The sequence below is a fragment of the Mirounga angustirostris genome, unplaced genomic scaffold (assembly GCF_029215605.1).
Source record: "Mirounga angustirostris isolate CCGP_5_RB_7025 unplaced genomic scaffold, mMirAng1.0.hap1 SCAF_3, whole genome shotgun sequence".
Lineage (NCBI taxonomy): Eukaryota > Metazoa > Chordata > Mammalia > Carnivora > Phocidae > Mirounga > Mirounga angustirostris.
The window spans coordinates 152,358,071-152,385,774 of NW_026991711.1; the positions used below are offsets into that span (position 1 = coordinate 152,358,071).

The 27,704-nt window shown below is 38.1% G+C and overlaps 1 protein-coding gene and 1 long non-coding RNA gene across 2 annotated transcripts in view; one reads left to right on the forward strand and one right to left on the reverse strand.

The window, feature by feature from the left end:
* Nucleotides 1-3,838, forward strand: part of LOC135363906 (uncharacterized) — a 64,340-nt gene extending 60,502 nt beyond the window's left edge. The window contains exon 3 of the long non-coding RNA XR_010410253.1: nucleotides 3,713-3,838. This is a non-coding gene — a long non-coding RNA (uncharacterized LOC135363906). The remainder of the gene's footprint in view (nucleotides 1-3,712) is intronic.
* NEMP2 (nuclear envelope integral membrane protein 2) overlaps nucleotides 1-27,704 on the reverse strand; it is a 369,626-nt gene that overhangs the window by 325,665 nt on the left and 16,257 nt on the right. The window lies entirely within an intron of this gene.

A 27,704-nucleotide genomic window follows, 5' to 3' on the forward strand; every position in this document is an offset into this window, starting at 1 on the left:
TCACAATTCCAGACTTCAAGTTATATTACAAAGCTGTAGTATGGTACTGGCACATAGACACATAGATAATTAGAACAGAAAATCCAGAAATAAACCCACAATTATATGGTCCATTAAACTTCCACAAAGCAGGAAAGGATATGCAATGGGAAAAAGTCTCTTGAACAAGTGGTGTTGGGAAAACTGGAGAGCTACATGCAAAAGAATGAAACTAGACCACTTTCTTACACCACACAGAGAAATCAATTCAAAATGAATTGAGGACCTAAATGTGAGACCTAAAACCATAAAATTCCTAGAAAATAGCACAGGCAGTAATGTCTCTGACATTGACCATAGAAATATTTTTCTGATATGTCTCCTGAGGCAAGGGAAATAAAAGCAAAAATAAACTATTGGGACTATATCAAAATAAAAAGTTTCTGCACAGGGAAGGAAACAAGATATTTGTTTGGGAGAAGATATTTGCAAATGACATATCCAATAAAGGGTTAGTATCCAAAATATATAAAGAACTGATACAATTCAATACCCCAAAAAACAATCCAATTAAAAAATGGACAGATAACATGAACAGACATTTCTCCAAAGAAGACATCCAGATGGTCAACAGACATATGAAAAGATGCTCAACAATCACTCATCATTAGGAAAAGACAAATTAAAACAACAATGAGATATCACTTCACACCTGTCATAATGGTTAAAATAAAAAACTCAAGAAACAAGTGTTGGCGAGGATGTGGAGAAAAAGAACCCTCATGTGTGCTACTAGTGGGAATGCAAATTGATGCAGCCACTATGGAAAACAGTATGAAGGTTCCTCAAAAAGTTAAAAATAGAACTACCCTACAGTCCAGTAATCACACTACTGGGTATTTACCCAAAAAATACAAAAACACTAATTAAAAGGGATATATGTACTCTGATGTTTATAGCAGCATTATTTACAATAGCCAAATTATGAAAACAGTTAAATGTCCATTGATAGATGAATGGATAAAGAAGTAGTGGTATATATATAATGCAATATTATTCAGCCATAACAAAGAATGAAATCTTGCCATTTACAATGACATGGATAGAGCTAGAGAGTATGTTAAGCGAAATAAGTCAGTCAGAGAAAGACAAATACCATATGATTTCACCCATATGTGGAATTTAAGAAACTAAACAATCAAGCAAAGGGTAAAAAAAGAGAGGAGAAGAGAAACCAAGAAACAGACTCTTAACTATAGAGAACAAATGGATGGTTACCAGAGGGTAAATGGGTGAGGGAGTGGGTGAAATAGGAAATGGGGATTAAGGAGTTGCCCTTGTTGTGTTGAACACTGGGCGATGTATGGGATTGTTGAATCACTGTATTATACACCTAAAACTAATATAACACTGTATGTTAACTATATTGGAATTAAAGTTAAAAAAAAGAAAATAATCTGTTTGGTGTTAATCTGGCAATACAGGAATAGTCTAGTCTTCTAATGCTATTAACAAATAATTTTACTCATCATCATCAAGCAGTCATATGTTGCCTGGTCTATAAAATAGGCTTAGATAAGATCATCTTAAAGATTACTTTAAGATTGAATGTTATTTTATTCTTAGTCTAAAATGTTGACTTTATTTGAATCAAGCCATACTCTTTTTCCAGTTTTATTGAGAAATAATTGACATACATAGACTGCTGTGTAAGTTTAAGGTATAAAGCATGATGGTTTGATTTACATATATTGTGAAATGATTAACATCCATCATCTCATATAGATACAATAAAAAGAAAAGTTAAAAAAAAACTGATGATGAGACCTCTTAGGATTAACTCTCCTAACTTCCCTCTATATCATACAGCAATGTGAACTATAGTTATCATATTGTACATTACATCCCTAGTACTGATTTTTGTCTTATAACTGGATGTCTGTGCCTTTTGACCCCCTTCTTCCAATCCCCTCACCCACAAATTTGTCTCTTTGTCTAATTTTTTTGTTTTTTGTTTTTGTTTTGATTCTACATATAAATGAGGTCATACAGTATCTGTCTTCTTCTGTCTGACATTTTATTCAGCATACTGCCTTCAAGTTCTACCCATGTTGCAGCAAATGGAAGAATTTTTCTCATTTTTTTTATTGCTGAATAGTATTCCATTGTTTATGTATATCACAGCTTCTTTATCTATTCATTTATCAGTGGACACTTAGGTTGTTTCCATGTTTTGGTTATTATAAATAATGCTGCTATAAACATCAGGATGCAGAAAAAGCATTTCCAGTTACTGTTTTCATTTCCTTTGAATATATTCCCAGAAGTGGTATTTATGGATCATTTAGCAGTTCTATTTTTAAATTTTTGAGGCACTTCCATACTGTTTTCTATACTGGCTATACCAATTTACAATCCCAACAAAAGTGCACAAGGGTTCTCTTTTTTCCACATCCATGCCAGCATTTGTTATCACTTGTTTTTTGATGATGGCCATTCCAACAGTAAAGCCGTATCTTCTTTTCTTCTGCAGTAATAAAACAAGACTTTACTTCAAATGACTATTCAGACCACTTCAAATGACCACTTAGTCAGAGAGTTTCATATTTTAAGGTCATGGCACTAAACACTTGTGGCACCACATCCAATCTCTGGAAAAATGTGAAAAGCTGCCTCTTTGGAATGTCAGCATTATGACTGATAGAGATTTTGTCAGGATTTTCCTGGAGCCTTAGGAATGTTTTGAAGGAAGAAGAATGGAGAAGACTATGGAGAGATAAAATAGCTGTTCTAAGAATCTAGAGGCCCAGACCTAGAACAAAGAAAACAGACCTAGTCTTTGCAGAATTAAGAGCAATGGATGGAATTTAAGGGCAGACAGATACCAGGTCAATTGAAAGCTCTCTCTAAAATCCAAGCTGTCCAGATTGAAGCAGGCTGCTGCCTGTGAGTCAGACAGCTTCCATGCCTGGAAGGGTCCCAACAGAGGCAAGTGAGCCATCATTTGGAAATACTGTGAACAAGATTCTTGCATTTAGTCAAAAGTGGGACTAAATATCTAAGCCTCTTTCCATACGAAGAGACCTGGGAATCATCTTTGTTGTCTTTTTCCATATCATTGAGCTCTGTCATTTCAGTTCCTCAACATCTCTCATATTTCCATTTTTAGCTCTGCTACCACTGGGGCTAAAATCTCCTACTAAACCTTTACATGAACTCCATGCTCAAGGCAAACTTTACTAGAGTCAGTGCTCATGCCTCCCTCTTGGTTGTGAATTCCATTATTTCTCATCACTCTGCTCAAAATCTCTTCCCCAAGGGAGCCCTTTCTGCCCCAGCCTAGGAGAGTCCTTGACTACCTCCATTTAATAAAACAGTAGTTTACACATACTGTCATTATGCACTTATCATTCTATATTACAATTTCATGTTTACACATCTGGCTCCCCTACTAAATGATAACCTCCACCTGGGCAAAGATCATGCCTTATCTTTGTATTACCAGCACTTGAAAGAGTATTTCCCATAGAAGTTGCTCAACAAATATTTAGTGAGTAAATAAATCAATGAATTAATCATTGGGATTCCATATTTCTGTTAAAAGTTCTTATACTCATATGACACCTTTAAGAATGAAAATGGAATGTTTGATAACAAAGGCCAGTATTTTTATATCTGAAGTAGTACCTCTCAACTTTAAATTTTTTATGTTCCTCATCTTTTTCTTCTGAAGGAGTGAATTTTGCTACAAATGACTAAAGGGAAGCATTGACTACAACAGTGAAGAGAAAAGTGAAAAGTTACTGCCATGAGCTTTTGGCTCTGACAACACCCCACCTGAAGGGTTAATTAACATTGATGGGGAAGAGGAGAAATCAGGAGGTATAAAGGAAGAAAGGAAAAGGAAAGGAAAGGAAGAAAAGGAAAGGAAAGGAAGAAAAAAGGGAAAGCAGAAAGAACATACACGGGCAGGAAAATGTAAACATCAGAGGACAGTGAATGAACCACAGCTTTGGACTACATATATCAGTGCCATTTGTGACACTCCAGTTAGAAAATGATGCTTGGAAGATCCTGGAAATCTTCAATCTGTGGTCAAGAATAGAGCAGAAAGGGGTACAACACCGCTCCTGGGAAGGTTTAGGAAGGCAAATGAAGATAAACCTGGAGATGTGTGCTAAAGAAAAATGTTCAAAGGGTGCCTGGGTGGCTTAGTCGGTTAAGCGTCTGCCTTGGGCTCAGGTCATGATCCCATGGTTCTGGGATGTAGCCCAGCATTGGGCTCCCTGCTCAGTGGGGAGTCAGTTTCTCCCTCTCCCTCTCCCTGCTGCTCCCCCTGCTTGTGCTCTCTCTGTCAAATAAATAAATAAATAAAATCTTAAAAAAAAAAAAAAAAAAGAAGAAGGATGTTCAAACTCCTGATGTGAAGGCTTTTCTTCCCTGTGGCATAAGCAGAGTCCCTTTCTCCCTGTACCACGAGAGGTGATTGTTGGCTCTCTTGGCTAGGACCAGCCTGAGGGAAATTTGGGAAGTAAACAAAATTTAACATCCATTCTCTTTTTACAGCGACTCCTTCCTTTTTTTACCCCCTGCCATTATCTCCAGTTTTCTCTAATTTCCCACATTGCCTCTCAATTTCATGTGCTTACCCAGCCCTCTCTCCCATCTGTGACACTCCATCAAGGCATCCCAGTTATTCCATTCTCTGGGTTTATTCTCCCTTAACTCTCTGTGGTGGCCATGGCACCATGTCCATTCTCTCTGGCAAAACCACATGACCAGTCTGAGCTAAATTGTTAATGACTGACAATTGATTGACTTTGATTCCCAATGTTTTACTCTTCCCACACATGCATTCTGCTAGAGATTTTTAGTGGTTTAATCAAAAGGTAGAGTAAATATTAAATACTAAATAAAGGAAACCATTTAACATGCTAGCCCACACTATGCCTTAAAATGAAGGTCTCATCCTTAAGGATCTTGAGATCCTTAAGAAATAGATTTCATATTTCATTGAAATAAACAGGACACACAGTACTTCAGACTTTCATTTCATGCTAGTGATTTTTGATAGCAGCTGTTGTTAATAAGGGAGGAGTATATTTGTCAAAGCAGCTAATCATCTTGTCCTTAAAAAAAAACACAACAGAATGTAACAGGAATTTGGAAATCTGCCCAGTATGCTTTTTGAGAAATAGATGGCAATGGTTGACATCTCTTTTTTGTGCTTCTTCCTGACACTCCCACACAGGGGCACACCCTGTCCATTCTTGGGGTGAATCTGAAGATGGTGTTGTCTAATACTTTAATGACACAGAAATGTGTTGTCTCCAAACTACACTGAAGGAGAATCAAATGAGGCAACCATAAATTATTAACAGCTGCTCTTATCAACCTGTTCTTCAAGAATACTGGTTGCTTTTATTTGTGCCTAAAAATTCTTTCCTCTGTGTTAAGAGCAAAAGAGAGGAAAAAAAAAAAAAAAAAGGAAAGAAAGAGGAAGAGAGGAAGAAAAGGAGGGAGAAAATGAGGGAAAGAATGCCCCAGCTCTTTACTGATGAACAGTTCTGTATCTTTGAGATGTCAACATTTTTAAAAAAGATTTTATGTATTTATTTGAGAGAGAGACAGTGAGTCAGAGAGAGAGCACACAAGCAGGGGCAGAGGGAGAGGGAGAAGCAGATTCCTCTGCTGAGCAGAAAGCCCAACTCTGGGGCTCCAACCTAGGACCCTGGGATCATGACCTGGGCTGAAGGCAGATGCTTAACCGACTGAGACACCCAGGTGCCCGAGATGTCAACATTTTGAAATGAAAGCTTCTTGGAATATTTATTTTTCTTCCCAAGATTTAGCTAACAAGGGCCTTGATTAGCAGTACTTGCTTACTTCATTTCCCATATATTTTTCAATAATTATGTACATATTTCCATGTCTCATTTTATCCTTTTGGGTGGCTCTGTGTTGGACAACTGAAATAACTATTTCAGGCATTTGTTTTTCCTCTCTAAAGAGGGGTATCTCTGATTGTCTTTTGCCTTTGCCTACATTCTTTTAACATAAAACAACAACAACAACATATATGATAATGAGCTTTGAGGGGACGAACCTCAGAAATGGCCTAGGATTCCGGGATTAGCATGCTATGGCCCACAAACCAAATTAGCTGACTGCCTGTCTTACAAATAGTTTTATTGGAACGTAACCATGCCCATTCACTTATAGATCATCTATGGTGTCTTCCTTGCTATAATGACAAAGTTGACAGAAACTTTATGGCCCTAAAATTTTTATTATCTGGTCCTTTACATCATAAAAGATTTGTTGACCACTAAGCCTTAGTTCACTGTTACCAAAAGTTTGGTTCACGGACTGCAACTAGAAACCAAATATGTCATTATGCACACTATTGAATTTAGCTGATGTACTTTTTATAGCAAGACTTTCTTAATGAAGGAAGTAGTGTATAGATTTACATTCTGGTGCAATTCTCTGTAGATGAGCATAGTTAGTGGCAGTGGCTTAGGTGACTATAAAACTTTAACTTACTTTGAGGAAGTATTTACTTTGTAACATTTTTGAACTGTGTGGCTCATAGAGATATGCATAACTACCAGTTAGTTTTGCTATTTAATAAAATACCCCAAAATTTTGTGACTTAAATTGCAGTTTGGCAATTTGGACAGGGCTCAGCTTAGTGGTTCTGGCCTTAACCAGGCTCAGCTGATAGTGCAGCTGGGCTTGCTCATGTGTCTGTAGACAGCTGGTGGGTCAGCTGGGGTTGGCTGGTCTAAGATGATTCAAATAGAAAAGCCTTCTGCTCCACATAGTCTCTCAGGATGCTCAGGCTATGCTGGACAAGAGTCTCAAGGGCAGAAAAGAAGAAGCTGGCCTCCCAGCTTCTTGAGGCCAGGTTCGAAACTCACAAAATATCACGTCCATCACATTCTTGCCTAAAGCAAATTATAAGAGCTGCCCACCTGATCTTTGGGTGGGGAAACAGACTCCACCTCTTGATGTAGGAGCTGCAAAGTACTAAAGCTATTTTTGTAATCAACTACAAGGAGGGAGGGAGAAAGAAGATTACTGCTCCTCTTCACCCCCTTCTTACATTTTTCCAAATTTTGACCGAATTTCACTATTCTTGTGAGCATTATAATATTGCTTAGTTGGCCTGATCCAACTTCAGAATCGTATGTGACCTTTTTGAAAGACTCTTACATCCCAAACCATATATATGAGTTATAATAAGAGCAACAGAAACAGAGCTGAGGTCTCTTTAGGCTTTCTAGTACTTGAGATCATAGCATTATAAACTTCGTACAAAAAATTTCTATAGTTGTATCACCTTTAGCAATTGGCAGTGCTTATTGATCTGTACAGCCCCCAGTGTAGTCTCTCCTACATTCTACATTATGGAAGCACCAAACTTAAATAATGTGAACAGCAAATGATAGATAATAAATAATATGTCTTAGGTAGTTCTGTGAGTTTCCTCCTTCTATCACATAAGTGTATGTGACTAAGTGTTTGGAGTATTTGTTTTATGGTAATACATGTGTGGATTTGTCAGTATTTTCACAAATATCTGAGAGGGAAGAACAGATGAGGGTTGAACACTGTATAACTTAGCATTTCTCACTTTTTACATACTCGGAAATTTCTCTTAAGGTCGGTGTGTTTCTTCAGGGAAATTAGTTACATGGACTATTTCTGGGGGATATATTTCATTCCGTATTACTTTTTTTTTTTTTAAAGATTTTATTTATTTATTTGACACAGAGAGAGAGAGAGAGACAGCGGAGAGGGAACACAAGCGAGGGGAGTAGGAGAGGGAGAAGCAGGCTTCCTGCTGAGCAGGGTGCCCAATGCAGGGCTCGATCCCAGGACCCTGGGATCATGACCTGAGCCGAAGGCAGATGCTTAACGACTGAGCCACCCAGGCGCCCCTCATTCTGTATTACTCTTAAGATGATCTGAAATGTTGGGTGCCTTTACCACAAAATTTCAAAAGAAAGACAACAGAAATACTAGGTAACATATGTATCAATTATTAATTAAATACGTATAGCAGGAAGTCTGACTTTTACCAGCTTCCGCTTCCCAAATATTCCTGAAAGATCCCAGGAAGGGCTTTCTTGTCTCACAAATACACTCTGACTTGCCACCCAGGCCCATTGCTGGACTGCTGCTCTGTTCTTCTGCAAGCCAACGTTCATTACTGTCGGCCACTGAAACCTCCTCTTGTACCACTTCACCACCACAGAGATCCCAGGCCCTTCATTCAAATCTCCACAGTGCTATCTAAGACCAGGCTATAATCCATGACAAGACTTGCCTGATGGGTTGGTGAGTAATAGAAAGAACTTCCATGACAGCTTAAAACCTTATGCCAGATGTAGTCATCCTCAGAGTCCATAAGAGTGAACTGGACATCTCTCACTTTGGTCCCTGGCTTGCCTACATGTTATAGGGTTGGCTTACTCCCCACACTGAGATTTTTCTTGAGGATGTTGTTCTTTTCCAGAGCTGAGGCCCTAATGCCCAAGACCAAGAGAAAGCAAACGTTTTCTCCTTGTCCTTTTTCCTACTCCAAGATTCCTTTTCCAGGGATAAGACATCCAGGAGACAGGACATAAGCTACAAAGGGCAGGGATTTTTTAGTCTGTGTCATTACTGATATATATATATATATTATCAATGTCTGAAACAGTGCTTTGGCATTGTAGACCTTCAATAATAATTAGAGGATTACATAAATGGCTTTCATTAAAATTAATCAAGACTCAATAATGGGCATTTCCAGAGTTCAGTTATTTCAGAACAACACCAGAAAAGCCTGGTCTAATTTGGGAATTTACAAGGCCAGCCCCCCAAGAGTGGGAAATTTGCCTTCACTAAGATATCACAGAAGAATATTAAATATATCAACTAAAATTTAGACATTGTCAAAAAAGAACTCAAGAATACTCAAATTGGGCGCCTGGGTGGCTCAGTTGGTTAAGCGACTGCCTTCGGCTCAGGTCATGATCCTGGAGTCCCGGGATCGAGTCCCGCATCGGGCTCCCTGCTCGGCAGGGAGTCTGCTTCTCCCTCTGACCCTCCCCCCTCTCATGTGCTCTCTCTCATTCTCTCTCTCTCAAATAAATAAATAAAATCTTTAAAAAAAAAAAAAAGAATACTCAAATGCCTTGAGTGACTCAAAGACCAAAACTAAGACACTCTTTAAAATTGCTAAATGACAGTTCAGTTAAAGTATAATAAGGACAGATTTAATTAGTATTTCCTTTAGAAGGGATCAGTGGATTTTTAAGCCCCAACAGGGTTGTTTTTCCCTCAACAACCAAGTTAGAGTGATTAGATCAAATTGTGATAATGCTCAGATCTTCTTCAACTAATTAGCCAACCATTTGTAGGATGCCTCCTTAGAATCTGATATTTTTCCAAGTTTCACCACTCTTATTAAAGCTCTGACCAAAGGCTGTAGCTAGTCTTTTTGATACCTTCATAAGAGTTAGAAAAAGGTGTCCCCCTTGGAATTTCAGCTTCCACTTTCCTTTGTGAAGGGCATAACTTTATTCTACTTATGTACCCACTCAGCAGATGAACTTATCATCTACATCACAAAGAAAATTGAGACCAAGAGCTGTGAACTCCTTCAACTTCCAGCTTCCCTACCTCAGATTTAACTATATATTTGCACATTCCCCCTTGTCTAAGGGGACACATTCTTTCCAGACTTGCCCCACCCTCCTGGGTGTTTCCTCCTCTCCCTTCCAGGCCCAGTTACACTCATTTAACCCCTCACATCTTTACTCCTGTGCTTTCCTCAGTCTCCATGTAGGCTCAAGTCTCCTGACCTAAAAAACACAAAAACTTCCTCTTCACTCTGTCCTCCAAAGTCAAAGTTCCTGAAAAAGCACTAAACATCTTTATCCTCACTTCTTCACCTAGTATTTGCTCCTCAACCTTCTCACTATTGTTTCTCATCCTACCTCTCCATTCAGATTCCAGTTTAAGATGGTGACATAGGAAGAGCCTCAACTCACCTCCTCCCACAGACACAATAAGTCTACAGCTACATATGGAACAACTTCCTCTGAAAAAAAACCTAAAGTCTGGCTGAGGAACTAGTACACTTCAGGCAAATGAGAAGAAAACCACATCCAAATGGGTAGGAGAGGCTGGAATATAATCTCACCATAAATCCCAGTCCCAGCACAGTGACCCATGTTGGATGAGAACTCAAAACCCAGAGCTTTTGCCGGAAGAGTGAGGATTTGAACCCCACATCAGGCACCCCTGCTTTTAAGACCTGCACCTGAGAGATGAGCCTCCAAAACATCTAGCTTTGAAAACCAACAAGGCTTATATCCATGAGACCTACAAGACTAGCCATCTGAGAAATGGTTCTTAAAGGGCTCCTGTGCTGGGACTCACCTGTCCCAGGGCCCAGCTCAGAGGCAGCATTCTGCTCAGACTTTAAGTGAAAGAGGCTCATTTGTATATATTAAAGTGTTGGCCTGAGGTGCAGGTATATAATTTAACACACACATCTAAGAGCCTGCAGGAACACTCTCTGGGGGCAGAGATTGGTAGGCACCATCTTCATGCTCTCCTGCCTTGTTCTAACCAAAAGCTGCCATCTTTCACTTTTTTTAAAAAACAAATTTTCCATTGGGTACCATCTTTATGCCCCTCTCTTCTTTGCTACAGCCAGTGGACCTTTTTGTGCTGTCCCTCTGCAGTGCTCCAGGATGCCAGTATCTTGCAGGTGGAAGTTCTTACATGTATCTGGTGCCCTGTTTTGTTTTGTTGTTGTTGTTTTTTGTGTTTTTTTTTTGTCTGATGTCCTAGCTTTTGCAGCTGCTTCCTAGGGAATGCTCCTTGACTACTTGGCTCCGGCGGCTAGGTGCGGCTGTGTTCTGGATCCTACATTACTGTAATGGGAAAAATAATTCTTAGCAGGCTACCACCCCCACGGCACTGCAAAGAGAGTGGACTGAAGCACATGCCCGTCTTTCTGTGAAAGAGGCCTATTTGCATGTGCAGGAGTTGTGGCCTGAGGGACAGGCTTTCAGTCTGGTGCACACCTAGGGGTCTACTGAGTTGTTCTTGGGGAATATAGGCTGAGGATACCATCTTTGGGCTGTCTTTCTGCCTTGCTACAGCTGGGTGCTATCTCCCGGAAAAGAGCTTATGCACTGTCTGGAGTCCTGATTTTTGTGATTGCTGCCCAGGGGACACCTCCAGATCACCTGACTCTGGTAGCCATCAGGGCTTACACTTGCAGTTCCACAGGACTGTATAAATTTGCATACTTTAAAAGCTGCTGCCTGAGGGTCTGGTTTCCAGGCAGCCTGAATGGGTGTAAGTGCTAAGTAAGATCTTCTCCTTTGGGACACTGATGGGTCTTGGCACATCCTCAACTACTGGGAGCTATTAAAAATAATATAGGCTGCTTGGATAATCACAAGGCTTAAAAGACAACCAAGAACTAGGGCAGGGTTGAATGATATGGCTCATTTCCCACACAAGGCCAACCCTTCAAGATTGGGAGAGGTATCTGTTTCATCTAATGCATAGAAACCAACACAGAGAGTCAGGCAAAGTGAAGAAACAGAGGGATATATTCCAAATGAAAGAACAAGATAAAACTTCAGAAAAAACCTTAATGAAGTGGAGATAACTAATTTACCTGAAAAAGAGTTTCAAGTAAAGGTCATAAAGATGTTCACTGAACTTAGGAGAAGAATGGATGAACACAGTGAGAACTTCAACAAAGAGATAAAAAATATAAGAAAGTACCACTCCATCCAAAGACATTCGAAAAGGTCACTCCAGGGGTGTCTAGGTGGCTCAGTCAGTTAAGCGTCTGTCTTCTGTTCAGGCCATGATCTCAGGGTCCTGGGATCGAGTTCCATTGGGCTCCCTGCTCAGTGGGGAGTCTGCTTCTCCCTCTGCCCACCCCCCACTCATGTTCTCCCTCTCTCTTTCTCTCTCTCAAATAAATAAAGAAAATCTTTAAAAAAGGAAGAAAAAGAAAACATCACTCTGGACTCCCCAGATAACCATAATTTCTCTTTTTTATCTTTCTTGAAGTCTTTGCATCATTTGACTCTATTGATCTTCTTTCTATAAACTTTCTCCTCCACTGGCTTCTTTGAGACCACTACCTCTCTGAGTTCTATTTCTTAGCTTATTATTCTGACTTTTATTGATTTAAAAAAGCCAGGGGGAGCAGCATGTATCACCTCTATCTAAGCTTTCAAGATGAATTTACCATGGAGTGTAAGATCACTGAAAACTTGCACAAACTTGACATATTGATAGAAAACATATTTATTAAGGGGAAATCATATCTAAGTAATATATTAGGCTTCTTTGAGAATAAGATTAATATCTTAATGAGAGCACACCAATAAATGTGATGTTTGTATTAGTCTTTGATAAGATTCTATACTAAAAACACTTAACAAAAATCATCATAGAAAAAATTTTATGGATAAAGAACTGCTCTAAAAGCACTAAATAAAAGATAAAGATAAATGGGCACTTGCATGTATAATTAGTGTATTGAACAAGCCTCTGCCTTATAGGACGTCCTCAGAAAAACAACTTCTTCTTTTTCATTGCCCACTTATATTTATTCAATAGGTCTGGCCTTTCCCCTGCATCTCTGTAGAAACTTAGCTTTTCTTCTTACCCTTACATAAGAAGAGTTTACTTTGCTGGTTTACTTTAAGATTCACTCTTGACTTGAGTTAAAGAAAGTGGGGTTGATACTTCACAATTCATGAAAGAAAGAAAGAAAGAAAGAAAGAAAGAAAGAAAGAAAGAAAGAAAGAAAGAAAGAAAGAAAAAGAGAGAGAGAAAGAAAGAAAGAAAGGAAGGAAGGAAGGAAGGAAGGAAGGAAGGAAGGAAGGAAGGAAGGAAGAAAGAAAGAAAAGAAAGAAAGAAAAAAGAAAGAAAGAAGAAATAAAGAAAATCAATTTTTCAAATGCTCAATAAAACCACCCTTATGCCCCTGATGTGCATAAGGGCCCTAAGCATTGTAACTCTAAAATTAATAAGTTTACAATTAACTTAGATACCTGATACCTTAGGACATCAGCTGAAACTTCACTTAACATTCCATTCCCACTGAATGAAGAGATTTAAACAGTGGGGTAACACAGGGGATTGGCTCTAAGGCATTATGAAATGGTTTGGTAAATGATTCAGAGGTGAGCATATGTGTGAAATCTCCGAAGTGGCATATGACATGTAACTTCCAGTTAGTAAAATGCCAAGTGCAGGATAACCTACAGGAAGATGACACCAGACTGGACGAGTGGGCAGAGAAGTGGCAGATGGATGTTCAAGGATAAGACAGAAGATGTTTTCAGGACAAATAATCCAAACACCATTTTCAGGTGGTCTCCAGAGTATCAGCCATGACCCTCTGGAAGGATGGCCTTCAGAAAAGTATAAGCCTACACACAAAACGAGGTTCGTATTTACAGTTTTTAAGTTACTGGTATCTTTTGCATGTTTGAACTAAGTTTTTTTTTTTTTTTCATTAAAGTCATTCTTCTTTTCAGTGAAACACAAGTGCTTGAATTTTGAAATTGAATTTCAGACTGCATTTTATAGCAGGGATTTACTTCAGTCTATATTTCCATATATATTTATAATTAATATGAGGCTTTGAAACCTAAATTTATTCTTCTTCACATAGAACTACATAGATCTTTATTATGAATGTGCTAATAAATTATTTTTGTCTATGAAGATGTGTTTGTGTATCTTTCTCCATGTATTTTCTATTCTGCGTACGTGTGTATACATTTGGTAATACAAATATGTAATTACTTGAGGTGTAATTAAAAGTCTTTAGGAGACTGTCTCAAGATCTTTTTTTTTTCCCTCCACTGAGAAGGTGAGGCATTGGGTAGCTGGTACAATTTCCACTATTAAAAATAAATGCCCTTCAGACAGGAATTAGGTAAGCAGCTTGTTTCTGCAAGAGCTGAACAGCAGCCAGTTTCACACAAACTCATTGCATAAATATTTCTCTCTTCCAAAAAAAAAAAAAAATAATCGAGAAGATGGATGGATTCAAAATTCTCCAGGAAGGTACTGAAGATTCTGCTCAGGATTATCTCAGGGGGAAGCTCCCATCTGTTCTCTCTAATAGCTTAACTTGCTCTGCTCCATATTTCTTAAACAGGACTTTGGAGTTTCTGCATGAGATCAAATATTTTTCTCATTTTCCTGTTTTATTAAAATACACATTTATTTGAAAAATCATTACCTTGCTCTATTGCTTACATTATTATCTTAGGATAGAGAAAATATTTTGTCACAAAGGAAGATTTCATGACATCTCTATGGCTACATAAATACTTAGGTATCTTCTTAAATGTCTTGATTGATTTTAGATTGTCTCAGATTCCATCTGGTTTCTCTACCTCCCTAACAGGCCTTCTTCAATCCCTGTATAACTTCCTATTTAATCCTGCTCGCTGGCCCACAAAGGTCATGTTCAAAATATTATTGCCTTTATGTAATGATCACATACAAAGCCTATCATCCCCTAAATGATTTCAATATGAAGCATGACCATAAACCAATGTGAATAATTTTCAAAGTGAACAGGATTTGAAAATAGTTCAGTAAGAGGAACTCCACAAATCTTAGCATTGAATAGGCACATAATTTTTTTCTGCTGAGTCCTTTGAATATATAAGTGCTGTAATATTTATTTATAAAGTCATTCACACTGTTTATACTTTCACTTTGTATTTGGTACTAATAATGCTATACTGTGTATTCTCTTTGGAGTAAAATATTTTCTTGCTTTAATATTCATGTTAATAGCTCTCATAACATAAGCGGGTAGATTTTAATTTTTAGTAGTGCTTTTTTCTTCAAGACATTCTCACATTTAAATATGAAAGACATGAAAGTGAATGTCTAAAAGATTTTTTTTAATTAAGGGAATTTCTTGTATTATATTTGTTTGCCAAAAAACTCTTGGGCCCAGTAATTCACAGTTTTAAATTATTTGTTTGGAACCTTAGGGACTTTTCTACTGTTTCAATCTCGCAATTAAAAAAAAAAAAGAAGAAGTAAGCAAAGTCCATATGAAGGCACTCTCAATTCCCCTGTGAAAGGTAGTACTTTATAATAATACTTTGCTCATGGACTCCTGTAATTTTCCATCACAAATTAGTATTCAAGTTCCTTTCAAGCAGACACAACACTGACGTGCTCTAATACATGGTTGACTTTGGGGTAGGAATGGAAACCAGCCCAAATCACATTGTACTCTTCCACTTTCTGATCCAAACAATTTTATATGGGAACAGGTTAAAAGAAACTAACCTTAAAAGAAAGAATGAGGAAGCCCCAGAAAAGCCACACCCAGTCTGGGGAGAGGGTGTAAATAGAACATAAGCCAGTCTTACCTGCCGGCCTTGCTGACTAAGGGTATGGCAGTAGGTTGGACACTATATTCATGTGTAAGAAATACCCCCTCTAAAGTGTGTTGAGAACATTGAGTTTTTATAGCCCTATAAGGCAGGTAGTATTATTATCCCCATATTTTACAGATGAGAAAACTATCTTTCAGGTCATTTTTAGCACCAGTTGGGAAATTGGCTAACTGCCCAAGTGAGTCATGTTCCAGATGCTCAATCCTACAACCATGAGGGCTGAAGGCAATTACCCAGTGTTTTTGGTACTCCTTGCTTTAGCTGTGCCCAGCACACACCCTGAATATTTGATAATATGTGCTTAAAAAATAACTCCATATTGTACTGATTATCATTCAAATATCTGTGTTAATGAATACTTATTTTCAGTATTTATCACCAACTCCCATTTCAGTACTGATTTTCACCTTGGCCATTTGTGCCAATATAAGGAAGCATTGGCATAAATATTGGAAGTGGGCAATTTGCCCACCCAGCGGAACTATGCTCCTCACACAAATGAGCCAAACACTGAAATTCATTGTCACCTCATCCCTTAAAATTAAAGCTAGAATTGAGAAAGCTACCACCAGGAGGCAATAAATATCTTATCACATGGTCAGAACCAGCAGCCATATTTTGTTAAAATGACATAGCACCATCAAGGAATACAATAATTGAGCACCAATATAGAGATCAACATAATTTTAAATGACAAAATTTTAGGTATAATTTGATATATTTTAAATTAATGTTTAACTACTTTAAATTAGCTTATTCTAACTCAGTTCTTATCCTCTAGCTGAAACAGAAATTTGAATATTCATCCTAAATCCACATCCTGAAGGAATCAGGTCCTTCCTAGAGAGGCTATATATTTTGTTACTTGAAACAAATTTGACATCTGCTCACTCTTAATTGCAGGTAAAAACAAGAATTGTAGCTGCCATGAGGAACTTGCTTAGATGGAGTTTCCCAACTTCATACTTATCTTGTTCTCTCTCTAGCAGGGGGGAAGAAACTGCTGGAAGGGATAAGAAAGACAGCATCCTCTTCCTTTTTTGCCTTCTCATTTTTTTGTGAGTTCATTCACAATCAGAACAGGCAGAGAGAGCAACTGATGGTCTCCAAAGTCAAGGATGGCTTTGACTGTGATATTTCTCATTCCAGACTCCTAGACTGTTCTCATTGTTCAGGGTCAAGCTTTCTGGTATTGTAGAGAAATTATTATTGCTCTCTAGAGGCAGTTTGGGGTGAGAAATGCTTGATTTGAGTTATTACTCTATCACGCACTGAGTATCCATTACTATTTACTGTAGTCCAAGGCACAATTTTCTTGACTATAAGAGCGGGATAATACTATTTGACCTTACAACTTCCCTCATGTTGTTGTAAAGAACCAAAATAATCCATGTGATGAAAACAAAGTGTAGAACACTATATAATACAAGGTATTACAATTTCGAAAATGCCTGGGAGGCAAACTGACCAAAGATGGCTATTTTTACAACCCTGAGGGTTTTAGGCAAGAGTCATTGGGGAAGACGGCATAGTATAAAGCACAGAAATCTGTCTCCCCACCTAGAAAACAATTGCACTTGCAGAATATGTCTGATGTCACTATTTTGAAATTCTAAAGTCTACTGAAGGCTTACAACTTCCAGGGGAAGGATTGGATGGTAAATTGTGGTTAATCTCAGATGGTTTCAGCTCTTAGCACAGTAGCAGCTTCCCATCCTCCACCCCTCAGACCTGTGGCAGGCAGCTGCACACATGTTCTAGGATAGCTTGCATGCAGTCTGCCAGAGCTAGGGTGGGGGGAAAAAAACATGTCCTCCGAATATGTGGGATCTGTTCTCTGATTGCTGATTGTTGTTTCTGACCACAGAGGCACAGGCAAAGAGGCAGGGATCATTGTTGTTATACCTCCGCCATACTTGCAAGCCTCTCTCACATCAGTTGAAGGGACTTCTGGGGATTTAAAGAACTGGCAACCTTTTTTTCCCCCTTCATTTTTCTCTTTTCCCCCTTTGGGAGCCATACACTAAAGACTAGGATATTCAAAAGCAACCACATATGTATATAGGAGAAATTAGAAAGTCACCACACATACCCAGACAAAGGCACAACTTCAGAAAAGACCTGAAAGGACCTTAAATTTACATTTCAGACTGATTTCCCAGCATAAAGACAACCTACAATGAACGAAAATAGCAAACCTTGTGGGGGGGTGGGGGGGAAGAGAGAGAATCTTCCTTTCCAGAGTTACCAAATTATTAGATTCAAATGTCCCTTTTCAACAAAAAAAAGAATCACAAAGTATACAAAGAAACAGGAAAGTATGGCCCATTCAAAGGAAAAATTAAACCAACAGAAACTGTCCTTGGAAAAGAAGTGATGGTGGATCTACTAGACAAAAACATTGAAACAATTGTCTTAAAGATGCTCAAGGAACTAAAGGAAGATGCAGAGAAGGTTAAGAAAATGAGGTATGATAAAATGGAAATATTAATAAAGAGATAGAAAACCTAAAAGAAACAAAAAAGAAACTCTGCAGCTGAAAAGTACAGTAACTGAAATGGAAAATTCACTAGAGGGATTTAAAGGCATTTTTGAGCAGGCAGAAGAATCAGCAAACTTGAAAATAGGACAATGGATATGATTGAGCCTGAGGTACATAAAGAAAAAAAATTGAAGAAAAGTGAACAGAGTATAAAGGACCTGTGATTTACCATCAAGCAGACCAACATACAGATAGTGGGAGTCCCAGAAGGAATAGAGAGAGACAAAAGGGCAGAGAGAATACCTGAAGAAATAATGCCCCTGAACTCCCCAAATTTGATGAAAGACATGAATATAAACATCCAAGAAGCTCCAAGACCCAAGTAGGATGAATTTAAAGAGATGCACACTGAGACACATTATAATCAGAGATTCTTGAAAGCAGCAAGAAAGAAGCAACTGATCAGAAACTTTGGAGACCAGAAGACAGTGGGCTGATGTATTCAAAGTGCTAAAAGAAAAAAAAAACCTGTCAACCAAGAATATATTTGGCAAAATTCCTTCAAAAGTGAGGGAGAAATTAGGACATCCTAGATAAAAAAAAGCTGAAGGAGTTCATGACCACTAGACTTATCTTGCAAGAAATGCTCTATGGAATCCTGCATATTGAAATGAATGAACACTAGATGGCAACTTGAAGCCATATGGGGAAATAAAGGTCTCAATAAAGGTAAACACATGGACAATTATAAAACCTATTGCTAGGGGTGCCTGGGTGGCTCAGTTGGTTGAGCAACTGCCTTCGGCTCAGGTCATGATCCTGGAGTCCCGGGATCGAGTGGCGCATCGGGCTCCCTGCTCAGCGGGGAGTCTGCTTCTCCCTCTGACCCTACCCCCTCTCATGTGCTCTCTCTCTCTCCTCTCATCCTCTCTCTCAAATAAAATCTTTAAAAACAAAACAAAACAAAACAAAAACCTATTGCTATTGTTGCAATGATTTGTAACTCCACTTTTTTCTATGTTATTTAAGAGATGAATATACTTTTTTTGTTTTGTTTTGTTTTTTATTATGTTGTTAATCACCATACATTACATCATTAGTTTTTGATGTAGTGTTCCATGATTCATTGTTTGCATATAACACCCAGTGCTCCATGCCGTACATGCCCTCTTTAATATCCATCACCAGGCTAACCCATCCCCTTACCCCCCTCCCTTCTAGAACTATACTTTTAAAAATTATTAACTTATGTTTTAAAAACACAGTGTATAAAGATATAATGTTGTGACATCAACAACTGAAAGGAGTAAGGATGGAGATGTAAAGGAGAAGAGTTATTGTATGTTATTGAAGTTAAGCTGGCATAAATCCAAGTTAGAGTGTTATAACTTTAGAATATTAAACGTAATCCCTATGGTAACTACAAATAAAATGATGCAGAATATACTCAAAAGGAAATGAGGAAGGAATTTAAATATTTCATTACAAAAAATCAACCAAACACAAAAGAAGACAGTAATGCAGGAAACGAGGCACAAAAAAAGCTATAAAGTATATAGAAAGCAAGTAGCAAAATGACACAAGTAAGTCCCTTATTAACCAGCCTTAAAAAAAACTCTGACACATGCTACAACACGGATGAAACTTGGGGACATTATAATAAGTGAAATAAGCCAGTCATAAAAGGACAGACATTGTATGATTACTTTGTTCATTTCTTTATGTATTTATTGATGTTACCAACTCCATACACTGTAAGCTCTATAAGAGTGGGATATTTGTTTTCCTGACAGCTGTTTCTGTACCACATAGAACATAATGGCATATGATAGGGATCAAGAAAATTATTTGCTGAATGAATAAATGAAAACAATTTTTTTTTTAAATTTGAGAGAGACAGCGAGAGAGCATGTGCAAGCAAGCAGGGGAGGGGCAAAGGGAGATGGAGAGAGAGAATCTCAAACAGACTCCATGCGGAGCGCAGAGCCTGACAAGGCTCCATCTCAGGACCCTGGGATCATAACCTGAGCTGAAACCAAGTATCAGATGCCCAACTGATGGAGCCATCCAGGAGCCCCATGAAAACAAAATTTAATTTTGTTTTCAAAATGTACTATCTCTCAATTTCATCCAAAACTTAAATACCCAATGACTGATTTGTTAGCTTGTTCTGCTATTCTTGAGTTAGGGGGTAAAAAAAAAAGTGTTCTATATCAAAGCACGTATTTTACCAAATCCCATATATTTATATCCAAATCTCTCGTTTATAATCCCAGCCTCCATATAATATTTCTAATCAACTACCTCCTCTTCCAATTTATTATTTATGAACCTATAAAATACTTGAAAGAAAAATAGAAAAAGCATCCATATACTCTTCATCTAGACTCAATACTTTTTAACATCCTGCCACATTAGCAATCTCTCCCTTTCTCCACACACACACACACACGCCTCTAAATAACTTACTACAGCAAAAACTATAAAATGGTAATTATCTTTTTCTATCATTCCTTCCATATTTATTATCTAGCATTAGTCATAATCAACAACTTCTTGACATGGATCATATGAAGGGAGATTTGTGTTAACAGTGAAGTAGATTCAGACAAATATTTTAGTGGTCTTGATAGACTTTAGAATCAACCCCGTTAGTACGGTCCCCAAACACAGAAAGTGTGTGGAGCTCAAAAGCTCTGAATACTGGAATTTACCACTATCAGAAAAAAAGAAATTCTGAAATATTCATTTTTCCTCTTTCAGTGCAAGTGTAAAAGTGTCCCTGTATTATTCTGTTGTTATTATCATTGGACCATCTAATCCACAGACACTTTAAGCTATTTTGCTATTAACATTAAACCAAAAAGGAAATAAATTGATGAAATGTGTTTGAGATATGAGAAACATTTTGAAATTGCAAGAAAGCTAATTTTAAATGTGTATAACATTTTCAAATGGACCCAGAAAATTGGAGAGGAAAATTCAGAGTCAACATTTCATTACTGACACTAATTCTGTGAGGCACTAATGCATTATTGCCATGATACAGTTCAATTACTCCCAACATAATTTCTTAAGTTTAAATACAGTAAATGGAATTTTTCCACCAGCAAGTTTGATTAACTAGTTAATTTTTACACAGGTTAGTATTAGAACTAGTTTGATGGAGGAGGCTTTCTGGAAGAGGAGTCAGGAAGAGTCAATCTGGAATTTAAATTCTCTACACATAATCTACAAAAATAGCAGAGAAATTACTTATGTCCAGGGTTTTAATATTGATTTGCCACTACAAATTAAGTGAACTTGAATTGCTTAACTAGTGAGATAATATTTAGTTCTAAAATGTATTCATTCGCTCATTCATCAGACATTAGCAGAGTTACTCTCCATACCAGCTACATGCCAGAGACTGGGAATCCCTGGGTGAACACCACAGTTCCTGCCATCGACTGTCCTCAGTCTTCTCTGGCTCTAAGGAAGTATCTCTCTAAGGAAGCAGGTGGAGGTAAGTGTAGGAAAGGATAAAAGGGGGACAGAAAAAGAATACTAAAGTGTCAACAAAGAGTCAAGGCAAATATGAGGATTAACAGAAAATGAAGATGGACCTCAGAGGTGAGAAGACTTGAACTATGAGATGTAAGTAGGGCTTGCCACAGACAGCTCTTTAGTCTGAGAATTATGCAGACACTCGATGGAGAAGTCAGGTGAACTGAAATCCAAACTCAGGTTGACTTGCCAAACCTCATGCTCAGGGAGGCAGGGGGAGGGCTTGATCTGCCCCTAAAAACAGGCAACTTTTTCCAATTCATAAAAAGACACTACATAGGTTATCTATGTCTTTAGATCCAAAGTTGTGCCTTTAAAACTAAAAATATTAAAAAGAGTGACAGTTGGTGGTGCTGATAGTCCGTACTCAATCAAGGGTCTTCTTAGTAATTTTCTCACATGTACAGGATTCAAGAGTATATTTTCAAGACTTCTAGGTGTACATCTTGGGCTTAAAATAAGCTGTGGCGATAGATTTCTTAACATGAAGCTTAAGTTCTTCATCTAATTTAAGAGTATACTTTAAGAATATTTGAGATGTAATATGTTAAAACAAAATACTCATGTCTTGTTTACCTTTGTATTATAACATTTTAAGAATCATCTTGTTATTACTATTGTTATATGCCTCGAGAGAAATACCAAGTTTCAGTGTAAACCATGGTCATGTATTATTTGAACAAGTTGTTTTCATTTACATTGCTTCAAATCTTAAAATTTGTGGTTCTATATAAAACAAGAGGAAGTGGCCTAATCTTTTTAAATATAGAATGTTGACGTGGAGTTTAAAGTCCATTTTTATCCAATTTCGATTTCCTCTGAAACACCTGGAAGAATTCCTCATGCTTAAAAAAATAGCTTATGCACTCATGCTCTTAAAAATTGTACCATGAACCTAAAACACAAAACAAAACATTGTGTGGCTGTGTATTTTATTGAACCTAGAATCTAATAGGTTTTTGGCAAGCCAATCTAAGACGTAGTATTTTTGATTCCTTTGATGTCAAAAATTATTAAGACTTCACTGTGCAAAGCCTTGTGGAATTAAGCAGATAACAGAAGAGATACTGTTTCTGCCTTCAAAGGGATAAGGTTATTTTGGTATTGAAATATTTCTTTTCAGAACACTGATAGCAGCAGCAATATGGGTCAAATATGGGCAAAAATGTGTAGGTGATATCTCCTGTTTTGATCTCTTTGAGGCACCCAATTGCTCTCCTGGTCTCTCAGAGTTCCTTGTGCCTCACCTCTGGAAATTCTTCCCTTTCCAATCTCTTCTTTTATTCTGTCCATATCAATATTACTTGCTTATGATCTATTTTCTTAGGGATTAGTTGCCACAGTGACGGATAGCTAATCTGAAAAACTAATCCACGCTAAGGTATGTTCTAGTTTTATCCCTTTGAGTAACATACTTATGTTTTACTCTCTTTTTAGAGATAATACCTTAATGCATAAAAGTGACTCTATACTGGGGATTTCTACATGCATGATGGGTCATTTGGTGTCCCTCAAATAAATCATTTAAGGAGCTGCCAACATTGTTTTCCTGTCCTGAGGATGGAGAATAAAAAAAAAAATGGGCTAAATCTTTTTTTTTTAAATTTTATTTATTTGAGAGAGAAAAGAGAAATAGAAAGAGAGCATGAGTGGGAGGGGAGGGGCAGAGGGAGAGGGAGAAGCAAACATCCTGCTGAGCAGGGAGCCTGACATGGGGCTCCATCCCAGGACCCTGAGATCATGACCTGAGCTGAAGGCAGCTGCTTAACCAACTGAGCCACCCAGGCACCCCAAAAATGGGCTAAGTCTTTGCATTGCTTGGAAGAGTTCCTAATTACATGCTTACCAAAACCCATGAGGGGCAGGTGGTTTCTTCCCTACCTTGTAGAATCCTCTGTTTTAATAAGCTCAGCCCAGTTTTCCACAATTCCTATTGGAAGAAAATATGTTTCTCAAAATAAGGGTGCAAGTGGCATTCTGGTCAGGACAATTCTTTGTATTTTAGAATGGTATTGTATGTGGCAAGCAATTTTAGCATCCCTGATCTCAACCCACTAGCATCTCCCCTGCTACTCCACCTGCCCAGTCACTGTGACAACCAACATGCCTCCCACACATTTCCAAATGTGTGGAATACACTGGTGATGACTATTAGCCAACCCTTTTAGAGCCAGTTAGAACCATCTCTACAGAAAGCACAACATACTCTATTAACCACAGCCTCACAGGAGGTGAGTAGCCTTGAACCTCTAGCGACCAAATCTCTGTTCAGGAATATACTGTATGAATGGGAAAAGGCAGACGTAAACTTTCCCCTCAGCATTTTCAAACTAATTCCAGTCAACTGTCTTACCATAAGTCAGGAATTCAGACTAAAGATGGGAAATTTTTCTGAAAGTAAAGGCTTTCTTCAGATGGCAGCTTAATAAGGCATCATTTGGTGGTTTGACATTGATCTTTATAATATTATGACAGTATCCCTGAAAGAAACTATTCCCTTTGGGGGTAACATAACTTCAGAATTTCATCTATTTTTGGAGTCACACTTGGTCTCATTCAAAAGATCGTTTTTTAAAGAATCAGTACATAAGGAAAAATGAGAACAGAAGTCCCATGTCTCAAATGCCACGGTAACACACTAAAATATTGATTTTTTACCAATTGCTCACTTGACACAATTTCTAGTGAGTCAATTTGTATTAATTTTATTAATTTTTCATAGCCTTAGGATTAAAGGGTTTAAAGATATAGGTAAGAATAAAAACTAGATAACATCATAGCAAAACAGATTTCTAGTTTATGGTAAGTAGATCAAAGTTTCAGGGGCTATAAAGAGTTTCATCAGGGGAGTAAAGTCCTTTTGTTTTCTTTTAGAAAAGACATACATATGAAAGGCTCATAAAAGTGCTGTTTTATTAAATAATGCTCAAAGAACATGACTGACAAGAAAATCATGTGAAAATAAATTTTAAAACAATTTATTTAAAAGAAAATTATGTGGGAAATAAATTGTGAAACAATTTTGTTTAAAAGTCTGTGGTAACTTTAAGAGGATGGAAGGTAGGAACATGACTTTTTTTTTAAGAATTTATTTACTTATTTGTCAGAGACAGAGTGAGTACAAGCAGGGGGAGCAGCAGAGAGAGGGAGAAGCAGGCTCCCTGCTGAGCAAGCCAGATACAGGACTTGATCCCAGGACCCTGAGACCATGACCTGAGGCGAAGGCAGACGCTTAACCAACTGAGCCACCCAGGTGTCCCTGGGAACATGACTTTTGAAAATATTAATATGTTCTTGCAGTATTAATGGTTATCCCCAAAGTAAGGGTTAAGATGGGCTTCTATTTTAAATATTGAATATTTGGTACAAAATGATGCTGACTTGGAGTTATATAGGTGGTTAAATTATTGGTTACGTTGATAGGAAAGCCAATTATATTTCTTCCCGAATGGTCTATGTGTTGGTTAGATGTCAGTGCGGAAAATGGTCACTCTGCTTCGAGTTCCAGGAATACAAGGGCCATGTTAGCACTGCTCTATATCCAGTGCCTGGGCAGAGTGCCTAGCACATAGAAATCCCTCAAAGGAGTGGATGAGTTGAAAAACATTCACTCCTTTTTTTCTAATGTAACAGAAACACCCTAGATGATTCTCTCCCTGAGCCATTCTCAATACAACCTCTGACTGCTAATAGCAACTGTCATCTGTATGCATTTATTGTGTGCCCAGCAACAATGACCATTATTTCATTTAATTATTAAATCGATTTCATGGCACAAGCATTATTGTCAACATTTTCAGATAAAGGAGCAGTAATTTGCTCAGGATTATATGGCACCAAAATGCAAATGCAGGTCTCCAAGACCTGGGTCTATTCATTGAGTCCCTGTTGTGAGTGAGACACTGTGGTAGGAGATAGATTTCATGAGATAAGCCTCTGCCCGCTGGTGAGAAAGAGGGTCATGTAAACAAGTTATTCCATTTACTATTAAAAGGGCTAAAATAGAGAAAGGTATAAGGCAACAACTAGTAAAATTTAAGGAAAAAGTAATTACCTGAATTTAAAGATGTTGCTAATCATATAATGATAGAATGACAGGATTTAGATGTTGGCTCTCTGATTCCAGGAGGCAAGCAAGTTATGTAAGATGAGCGAAAATAGCACATCTGGATGTCAAACAATCCTGTCCCCAGGGCCTACTTCTCTTCAGGCAGCCCTGCACAGTGGGTCAGCCCCTGTATATGGAACAGTGCTGCGTTACCTATACAATGCTTACTTCAAACGCCCCAGGGCAATTCTTACAGCCCACACCACTTGCATCAACATGAAAAGTATCTCCCTGTGAGAGTCACCGAAGGGGTGCCTCACATGTGAGACAAACCAAGTCCTTCTTCTCCTTCTTGCCAATGTCCACTGCAGCTCAAGCTTCCTTAAGAAACCTGCTGCCATCTCTGCTAAGCACTATTAAGCAGTCCATGACCCACTCCTAATTCTGCCTTTACCCAGCAAAACCACGGTAGGTGGGAGGATGCCCCCTCTACAGTCCACTGTCCTCCAAGGCCCCACTGCTAGCACCCACTGTCTCTCACAGTAGAATTTCTTCCCCTCTTTATCACCTTTAAGCAAAAACTTATCTCAACAGAATAAGAAGCAGCAGTTTTCTGTGCATTAAACAGCATAGGGAATGCTGTTTAAATACTTCCAGAAAAATGTTTTCTTTCCCTACTACTGAAATATAGGTAAACACACATACACACACACTCACACAGAGAACTTGGAGATAGATATCTAGCCCAAAGCTATACAATCGGCCATTTCTCTTACCAAACTGGAATGCTTAATACCCTATTCAGATTAAGGGTACTTGCCTTATATTTGTGTAGGTAAAAGAAACCACTCTGGGGTTTTTCCCCCTAAAAAGAAATAACAGTCTATATTAAATATGAATGAATATTTACTTGTAGATACCAAAAAACACACAAAATTTCACAAATTTTAAAGTTAAATCTCAGCCAAGACACCCTTGGCTGAGAAGAAATCGAGAGTCAAGAAGACTATTTGGTGGTTAAAAACATACAGGTAATAGCAGAGCCAGGGTTAGAATTTAGGTTTTTCAATTCCCAGTCCAATGCTCTTTCTTTGGGGAGGGAGGAAGGAGGAGGTTAAGAGAGGTGTAGTTTGATACTTTTTCCTCTCTGGGAGAAAGAAGAATGGATTTCTCTGTTCTCCCTCAGCTAGTTTTTGGTCATCTGCTAGGTATGTGTCATTTCTGGCTCTTGCATTTTCAACAGAGCTGACTCTTGTATACTGAGCTCTGAGCCTCCGTGGTTTTATGGGATGCTCAACATGAGCCTCCTCCAAAGGGAGACTTGTGCAGCACTCCTCATTCTAAAAATATGCTGTTTTGGTTGAAATGGTTAAATTACTAACGCTTATTTTATTATGGCTTGAATTGTGCCTACATTCCTTTCACTGTTTTCCTTTTCAAATTCTTGTCTTATAATCTACCTCTCCACCTTTATGTTTTTATCTTTTGAACAAGCTGATCATGATATGCCCCACATTGCCTAGAATCAGTTACTTATGTTCCTTAATAAATTTGTTTCTCTGATTGTCATTAATGTTCAAACATTTTCCCTTAGTGTGGTTGCCTCGATATACTGCCAGGGGGCCTGGAACATATTTCACCAGGACCAGGTGTAGTATTAATATTTCTATTCCGACGGCCTCTCCCTGGTCCAAGGAATCTCCTTTTCTTCATCTTCATCAGAAAGTAAAAACCTATGCATCTGCCACATTCATAATGCTTTTGGCTTCTCTAAGTGTGATGTGGAAAAAAAAAGAACGTTGGGAGTGAGTTTGTAGCAGCTGTTTTACCACATTCCTGTGAAAATGCTTGTAGGCACAAGCCATAAAAAGACCTTCAGCCCTGGTAAATCTGCCTCGGCTGATCTCTGTCAGAATGCAGGGTCCCAGACTCTAGTATGCATAAGAAACACCTGCAGGTGCAGATTGCTGGAATGTACCCCCAGACCCTAGGATTCTGTCCATCTAGGGTAGGGCCAAAGACCCTTTAGCAATATCCTGGTGATTCCGATGCAGGCTGTCTGCAGAACATTCTTTGGGTTTTAGAATTAGGTCCATTTCTTTCTTTCTTTCTTTCTTTCTTTCTTTCTTTCTTTCTTTCTTTCTTTCTTTCTTTTATTTTTTTTTAAAGATTT